This window comes from Myotis brandtii, unplaced genomic scaffold (assembly GCF_000412655.1).
Source record: "Myotis brandtii unplaced genomic scaffold, ASM41265v1 scaffold203, whole genome shotgun sequence".
Classification (NCBI taxonomy): domain Eukaryota; kingdom Metazoa; phylum Chordata; class Mammalia; order Chiroptera; family Vespertilionidae; genus Myotis; species Myotis brandtii.
In genome coordinates, this window is record NW_005357559.1 from 434298 (window position 1) to 443651 (window position 9354).

Sequence of the window (9354 nt, forward strand, 5' to 3'; positions counted from 1 at the left end):
GCTCACAATATTTTCAAGAAGGACAAATTAAACAACTCTCAGATAAGCTTTTAGGAAAACTTTCAAAGCCATAGCACAGACAAGGTCAAAGGGGCTGCTGCCTCTACCATGATGTGCAGATCCAAGAAACTGCCTCTGTGGCCACTGGCTTCAGCACAAGCTACCTCTACCATAACTGGGTGGCTGCCAAATTAGAAAGCCAAGTGCTTTATTGCACAGCTGTCAGCGCTAGAACTACACCACTTCTGTTGATGCACAAAATCAAAACAGAAATTTTATCCCTCTTACCACTCTCCCCAAATAATTCAATTCTTTTGCAGGCTTGTACAAGTACACATGATTGGTGGGAGCTAAATCCTGTACAGGACCCCAGCTGCAGAGTAGGATACAAAATTCAAGTTGTTAAATATTCTAAACTCCTTGTCTTTTCCATAAAGAATGACATGCCCCCAAAGTGGTAAGCACAGAATTTGCCACATGCCCCTTCATTGTGCTCACTAATAATTTTTATATAGCACTCATTGAAGATGACAAAGATTGTAATACCACTATAGAGCATCTGTAATTTTTAATCAGTTTAGACAAGTGAGCCTACCTCATAGTATTGTTATAATCTCACATAAAATGGGTACATGAAAATACTTCAGCACAGTGTCATCCACATGTAACTACCATTATGACTAATACATACTTACTTGTACATCTACCTATTCTAGACTCCTTGAGGTTAGTGGCTATATCCGTAATTTTAGACCCTGGTGACTATTAGAGTATCCGGCACATATTAGGCAGAAAATAAATCTTAGCAGAAGAAAGATTGCAAGAGTGAAAATAAGTGCATTCTGTTGCAATACCTTAGATATTAGCCCTGCATAAATACTAAGTATCATAAATACTAAGTATATGCATAGGCATTTATTGAAGAGTCTGGAATTTTTAAAAATTAGGATAGTTTGTATAGGTAATGAAATCAAATTACTCATTATTGTTTATTTGCAAGTCAAGAAAAAATGAAATAGTTAATGATATGCTTTTTAAAATATTAGTTAGATATTAAAAATTGTGGCAGACTACTCAGATAACACATATTACTTAATCAGCAATTTTAAAAGGCTTTAAGCTAATTAATCATCAATATACTAATTGGTATATTATGGAGGCTATATTCTTAGAAATACATTTAGCATGCCAGGTGCTCTATTATTTATTATTAATAAACCAAATAAAACTTAGTTTGGCTTATAAGAGATAATATTATCTGTATTTTATTTAAGAAAATAGGTGGGGAAATTTTCAGTTGGTACTATAGATCTGAAGTTTGAACTTCAAGAAAAATAGTGTTAAATATTTCCTTAACCAACATTTTACACTTTCTGAATTACTAATTTTGTTCTGGATTTTAGCATTTTGGAAATAAATGTTTCTGGATAGTTTAAATAACTCTCGCATCTTAGAATTGAAAGGACTATTTGACACCTGTTCATGTCTTATAGTCAGAGTGAAATAATTTCTTTCAGGTGATTTTCCACTCTCTGCTTTCATTGTGCCTTCCTTTAATGGTAATAGTATGTCTCAGATCTAAACCCTACTGGAAAATTAGTAAAATTCACTCTCTAAGACAGACAGTGTTGGTTAATTTGAGGCATAGTTTTACTGGATTAAAGAAACAACAACAAAATACTGGATATTCACCCATTTAACTATTATCAGGCATGAAGAACACAAGAATATAAGGGAAGAAAACAAATGCCTTATTGATTTACTAGAGGCCTGGTGCATAAATTCGTGCACAGGTGAGGTCTCTTGGCCTGGCCAGCCGGCCAGCCCTGCCCCTGACCGGGGACCATCAGGGCTGGGCCATCCAGGGGGAGGAGCTGAAGGAAGTTGCCTGGCTGTCCCCGTCCCCCATCGGGCTGATTGGGGCCGGCATGCCAGGGACCACAGGATGTTGGCCGCTGGTCCCCCCATTGGGGCCGATCGGGGCTGGCCAGCCAGAGAGAGGGACTGCAAGAGGTTGGCTGTGGGAGTGCACTGACCACCAGGAGGCAGCTCCTGCATTGAGCATCTGTCCCCAGGTGGTCAGTGCACTTCATAGCGACTGGTCAACCAGTCGTTCCAGTCATTTTGGTCATTCGGTTTTAATGGTAGCTTAGGCTTTTATATATATATATATATAGATTATAATCTCAGAATTCTTCTGATATACTGGTAGAGTTATCCCATTTTAGAAAAACCTAAAAAGAATGTATATATCTTACTTAACTGTATGGATAATGGTGTCACTGAGACTGATGATACAGGAAGAAAAAAAAAATGTGAGGGAAGATGATGAGTTCAGGTTTACATGAAGAGCCTGAATATGAAAATATATCCCATACATAGATAGTTTGGAAGTCTGTAATAATAAGACAGATCAAGAAAAACAAATGTGGGTGTCACAATTATCGATAAGCCATGGTTAAACATTCTGTAAACCTAATCAAACAATAAGTATTAGCAGGAAAGAGTAGATGAGTGTAGAAGAGGAAGCATTTTCTCATATGTGCACTAACATCCCCTTTCCCTAGCATAATGACCCATGAGCAGCAAGCTCACAGTTCTCTGGTTTCCTCTGACCAAGTAAGTGGCTAAAACCATTAACTTCATCAACACTCTGTTTAGATCTAGGACATAGTGAAAATGACGAAGCTGGTCTACTTTCCTGATTCCTTGGTTTTGTATACATTATTTGTACTCTCTGTATGATGATCAGATAGTAAAACAGAAGTGAAAGAAGGGAAAGCCTAGTATGATTGATCATTCTTGCAACACTTGTAACCTAGACCCTCCTCTGTGGTCTTGCCTAGCTCTTCATCATACTTAAAATCATGACTATGAACAAAGTCACATAGAGTATGGAGAACAATAAACTGAAGACAAAACTCTACATTAGGTAGCATTATTATTTTTGAACTTGGATATTATGTTTTTTGAGACTTAGGGTGGTCCTGGAAGTATGCCACTGAGACTTCCTTAGAGAGAACTTGCTGTAAGAAGCATAGCTGGCTGACAGTGTCCAGCTGCTGCATGTTTGGACCTGCCAGAGTTCACACTGAGGCCTCCAATGTGAGTGTTCCACCATACCCCACCCCATACCATGCTCCCCTCTACTCCTGAACATCTGAACATGGTGAGGGTTCCATTATAAATCCACGCCTGCCTGAAGCAGGACTTCTCTGACATGTACTCTTTGCTCAGGGACTTGCCCTGGGCCTGGCTGAGACTTTCCCAGGCTGCACTGCAGTCAGAGGCAATTCTTGCCTAGTCAGTTCTCTTTTTTCTCTCTCCCTTCACAAGTGTCAGGTCTGGGTTGCTTTATGTAGACTTATCACACCCAATCCTGCTCCATCTCCCCTTTACCTTTTGTGGGCATTTACTCCCATCAATCACTTGCAGCCCAACCTATTCTGTCTTGGTGTGCATCTGAGGACCCAAGCTATATTAAAATGTAATCTTTAGAAGGACGACAATAGTATATTTTTAATTCTTACAATTGCATAGCATAAAGGCATATTCACAGTCATAAACAGAGTGAATGAATAAAAGGTAGTAGAGATTTTGGAGACTGAATGACAACTCTATTTGTGTGATGAAATTATCCACTTTTCATTGTTTCTTGCATATTGAGTGGGGCTAAGCATGACTATTTGAAAAGGTTTGTGAAATATACATTATATAATCCAACTCTATATTCTGCCTTATTCTCCGGCCTTTTTAGTTCATTGGACTCTACATTGGTTGGCACTTTATTTAATTGTATTTTCATAATACTCTGTAGCCAAGACTCCAGATTCCTGTATCTTGTTCCCATAGATCTCACAAAATCCAAGTCAGGCATATATGAACATTGGCTTCATTTTTACAGCAAGTTAATTCTGGAATAGACAGGCCAATTTTCCATGGAAAGCAAATTCTAATATCAGGCTAGGAAAAAATAGTGGCATCTTAGTGAGCCATGTCCTTTTCCTCTTTGTTGCTGTTTTTGCTGGAAAACATAATCTGAGGGTAGCTATTCGTCTCCCATTATTGATTTTTCTGCACTTTCATTATTTTGGGTCAGGTGAATGCTGGTTTCTTTTGTGAATTTACAGAAAGGACATATCAAACAGAGATTTACAGTCCCCAAAGAGGCCATATTTAAGGAGAATACTTCAAATGGTGGTGAATTATGAGACAAATATCTAATGGGGTAAAAGCCAGATCCACTTGTTTCATTTGATCAGAAAACTCAGTGTTAGTATTTGTAATAATAGAAGCTTGATATATTTATTTCAGAAAGCCTGCATCTGTCTGATGTATGTTTTATGTGGTAGAATCTTATAGCAAAAAGAGAAACTGGAAAATGCTTTGGATTACACAGATAGATTTATATGTGCCTACATTACAGAGTTTATATATACATTAAGTGAGATGATATATGTAAAATATTAGATAATTTGTCAGATATAAAATGGGGACTTAAGCAAGGTTTTTAATCAATGCTCTATTAATCAATTGAAAATCACCCATCTATTCAGTTTTTTAACAAATATTTATTGAGCATTTCCTATGTTTCAGATGACAATCTAGATACAGAAGTCCACTGGTAAACAAAACAAAGATATTGTTCACAGATAAATATGTAACAACAAAATGTGATACAGAACAAATTAAGCATATTAAGTGGTTAGCGATTACAAGGGAATATTATTACAAATCAGGTGTTCAGGCAGCTATCTTTGAGGATGTGACATTGAAATTGAGAACCCAATGACGTAAGGAGGCACATTATGCAAATAGTGAGAAGAGTGTTCTAGAGTAAAGAGCCAGTGCAAAGCCTAGAGTTTGTAGTGCGTGCTGCAGATGTCTGAGAATCAGAATGTGGTTGAAGTGAGAGAGTGGAGAGTGGTAAGAAATGAGGTGGGAGAGACAGTCCAGGGAAGAGTATTTAAGACTATGTTTAAAATTTATTTCAAAAGCAATAAAACTCTCCCAGAGAGCTGTGAGCAGAAGGCTGGCTGACCTGCCTTGCATTTTTAAATTCCTGGCTTGAGACTGTCATAAGCAAAAGTGAAAGCAGGGAGGCCAGGTGAAGACCATGGAGTAGCTCAGGCAAGAGATGATGGAATTTTAGTTTGGTAACACTGATAAATTGGTAGAAATTGAGAGATTCTGGATAATTTAAAGTGAAGTGGAAAAGAATTATCTGGCAGTATATCTTATATAATAAAAAGGTAATATGCAAATTGACCCTAATGGCAGAACGACTGGGAATGATTGGTCACTATGACACACACTGACCACCAGGGGGCAGATGCTCAATGCAGGAACTGCCCCCTGGTGGTCAGTGCGCTCCCACAGGGGGAGCTCTGCACAGCCACAATCCAGGCTGACGGCTGCCGGCACAGCAGTGGTGGCAAGAGCCTCTCCTGCCTCCTCAGCAGCGCTAAGGATGTCCGACTGCAGCTTAGGCCTGCTCTCTGCTGGCAAGTGGACATCCCCTGAGGGCTGCCGGGCTGCCAGAGGGATGTCTGACTGCCAGCTTAGGCCCAATCCCCATTTATCTTTCCTATTGCTTTTTTAAAATCTCTATTTTGTTTATTTCTGCTCTGATCTTAATTATTTCTTTACTCCTGCTTACTTTGAGTGTGTGTATATATATATATACACACACACTAGAGGCCCGGTGCACAAAAATTTATATATATGTGTGTTTGGAGAGAAAAAATACTTTTAAAAATGAAACAATTGCTGTAAATATTTGTTCATATTTTTGTGAATTCAATACTATGTACCATTGTATTATAGTAACTTTTATAAAACAAACCATAAATATATACTGACTTTTCTTACAGAAAAAAAATAAAATAAAAAAATAAAAATGAAACAAATTTTGTGTATATTTTGAACTTTTAAATACATGCACATGTTGGCAAATACTACAGTGAGTTTGATTTACTCATCATCCAAGTAAATCAGACTCATTGTAGTGACTTGAAGACACAGCTGAGCTTGTTTGCCACACACTCCCTATGAATTACTCTGATGCAAGCTCCAGAAATTTCATTATCTGTAAATACTTCAATATGTATTTATAAGTATTATAACTCCTTAAATGTTTTACCCACAGCACCATAAAATTAATACCAGATTAATTAACAATAAAATCATCAAAACCCAGTTATTGTTTACATTTATCTGAATAACTTAAAATTTGTGTTTATAGTATGTTTATTTGAATAAGGAACCAATAAAATACATATAATTTATTGATATGCCTCTTAAAGTCATTTTGATACAAGCTTACAGTTTTTCTTCTCTCCTCTCTCTCTCTCTCTCTCTCTCTCTCTCTCTCTCACCTTTCTTTCCATTTTCTTTTTCAAATTGCAATTCATTTTCTATATATCCTGTTAACTGATAGATACAGATTGAGTTTCTGCTTTTATATGGCTAGGCTATTTCATAGGTGGCAAGATTTACCACCATCAGGTGATACCAATGTCTTATTCTCTCTTTTGGTACTAGGATTAGTCATTAACTTTACCTATCAGAACCATTAATCTGACAATTCAAACTCTTCTTCATTTTTGGCCAGAATACTTCTGTAAAAAGATCCTTCCCCTCAGTAACTTTTGGTTACAGAGAGGTACATACAAATATTTAAATATTTCTTTTATGTTTGTTCATTTGTTTGAATCATTATGAACTTATAAACTTAAACACATTTGATGCTCAAATTGTCCTGCCTTTAACTAGTGGGTTTCTTCAATTCGGCTTTTGAGTCTTTTCACACAAAACTCAAATTGCTTCCCTTTTTTTCCTAGCATGAAAAAATAAATCCAGGCTTGTCAGGCATAGTTCTAAATTGCAGATTTGGAACTAGAGATTTCTTCACACAGTTCTAATTCCTTTTAATTGAATATGATATTTGAAGAGCACAGTCTAGAATCTGGAGATGTCATCCCACTGGATTGTTCATCATTTCTAAGCCTTTTCAGTGGACAGAGGGGAAAAAAAGCAATTTTTTTAAAAGATAAAAGTACAACATGAGGTCCTACTGATATTTATATTTCAAAGTCAAGACTACAGAGTTTTTATTTAACATCCTTGATTTTTCACTTTATCTCCTTTAACCACTCTAAATCCTGATTGATAATAATATCAGTATAATTACTTGTTCTCTCCCACAGCATGAATGCATGTGCATATGCGTGCCCACATGTGCACATACACACAAGAGTCTTAGAGTACAAATACTACCTCCAAAATATAATTACTAGAAGCAATTTAAGATATTTTGCCTTTCTTTTTGTCCTTAAGGACTATACATTTAAATAAGTGAGTTTAAAAACTTCGTGAATATTTCTCTATGTGCAATTATGCTACCAAAGGGACACATGTTAGGTTCATTTGTATAATTTCTCTTTTGAATTTTACTTATTGATTTTTAAAAATTTATTTAATTTTTATAACACTGTAAAGGTTTTCATTATTCACAGTAGTTATATTCTATAAAGTCTCCAGGAACACTAAATTAGAGAATACGGAATTATTTCTCCTAAGGGAAATACATGTTTAGGTTTCTGTGAGCCTCTGGTCACATTTTTGTCAACTGATCAATATAAAACCTTGTTTTATGTGCATTTCTGTTTAAAGACATCTTATTTAATATATATTGTCAGTTCAATACCACTGAACCCACAGCCAACAGCAGTATAACTCATGCCTGAGCAAAGTTTATCTAATACACATATCATCTTCACAAGGCAGGCACATCACAGCCTTCCTGTATTTAGAAATTCCAGACAGTGTGCTAGCACTATGCTTGGGCCATTTTAAACAGTGAAATCACCAACATAAAATACAAAGAGCAAAAAACATGGAAGCAAATTGATCACAAAATGACATTTGCAAGAGCTGAAGTAAGAAGACACATGGCCTTGCTCAACCTCCGCTGGGAATATGAGCCATTAGACAACTGGAACTTTTTGCTGCTCTGCGCCTGTCAGCCAAGGACTGAGGAAGGTTGCTCCCTGGGCACTTTGGGGAATACCTATGACTTTTACTGAGAAAAGAAACAGCAGGAAGAAACAAAGTTCTTAAATGAGATGTGAAAATTTCAGTTTCATATGTGCTATGCTTCCAATGCTTAATATCTTTCCAATTGGAATAGTCAGGAAGAGTACTAAGTGAAAGGAAAAGTTAGTGCTAAAGATAATATTCTAGGAATCATCAGATGATGTTATTTATAGACATAAGACTAGATTAAGTTACCAATGGGATGATTGAGAAGAGGTCTAATTTCTGGGACATTTTAATATTTAGGGGCTGAGGAAAATTGAGAATACATATATTTTTCTTTTTAAATTATATTTGTTGAGGTGATGATGGTTAATAAGATTATACGTTTCAAGTGTGTCCTTCTATGATACATCATCTGTATATTGCATTGTGTGCCCACCACACAAAGTCAAACCTGCTTCTGTCACCATATATTTGACCCCATTTACCTTTCAACCCCCCTTCCTTCTAGTAACTACCATACTACTGTCTGTGTCTAAGAGTGTTTGTTTATTTTTCTTGTTTATTTGTTGCTTTCAGTTTATTCCACATGAGTGAAATCATTTGGTTCTTAACTTTTTCTGTCTGACTTATTTCACTTAGCATGACATTCTCAAGATCCATCCATGTTGTCCCAAATGGCAGTATTTCATCTTTGCTTATGGCTGAGTAGTATTCCATTGTATATTCTACCACATCTTCTTGAAATGTAATGAACCATTCAATAAGAGGGAAATCAAGAGAGTATGACATCCCAAATGCCAAGAAAAGAAAATGTCAAAATAAACATTCAAAATCTGCAGAAAACTTTAATTAAGTGAAGCCTGTTAGTGACTATTACTTTTGGTATCATAGAGATTATTGGTAACCTTGGGAAGAAAAGGTTACGTGGTAGAAGGCCATAAAAGTAATTCTTTTCATTGAGATATTTGTTATAAACTGGTGGGAATAAGTTAGCATTGATTAAATAAATGTCTTTACAGGGAGAAGGGATAGATTATGAAAGCAAATTTCTTATGTAGACTGAAGATAATGCAATGCAGATTTTTTCTAGTCCTCTTGATGAGTCTCCCTTAAAGCAGATTTATAAAATCGAATGCGGTGGCAGTGACTAAGAGTTAAAATTACTTGGATTACTTGGGAGAGGCTACTACTGTATTAACCAATTGCAATCCTACTTTAATAACAATTAAAATTAATACTTTTCTCTCCTCACAGTGGTACCATTTCTAAAATAGAAAGACTTTAATTTGGAAGATTGATATATATATATAT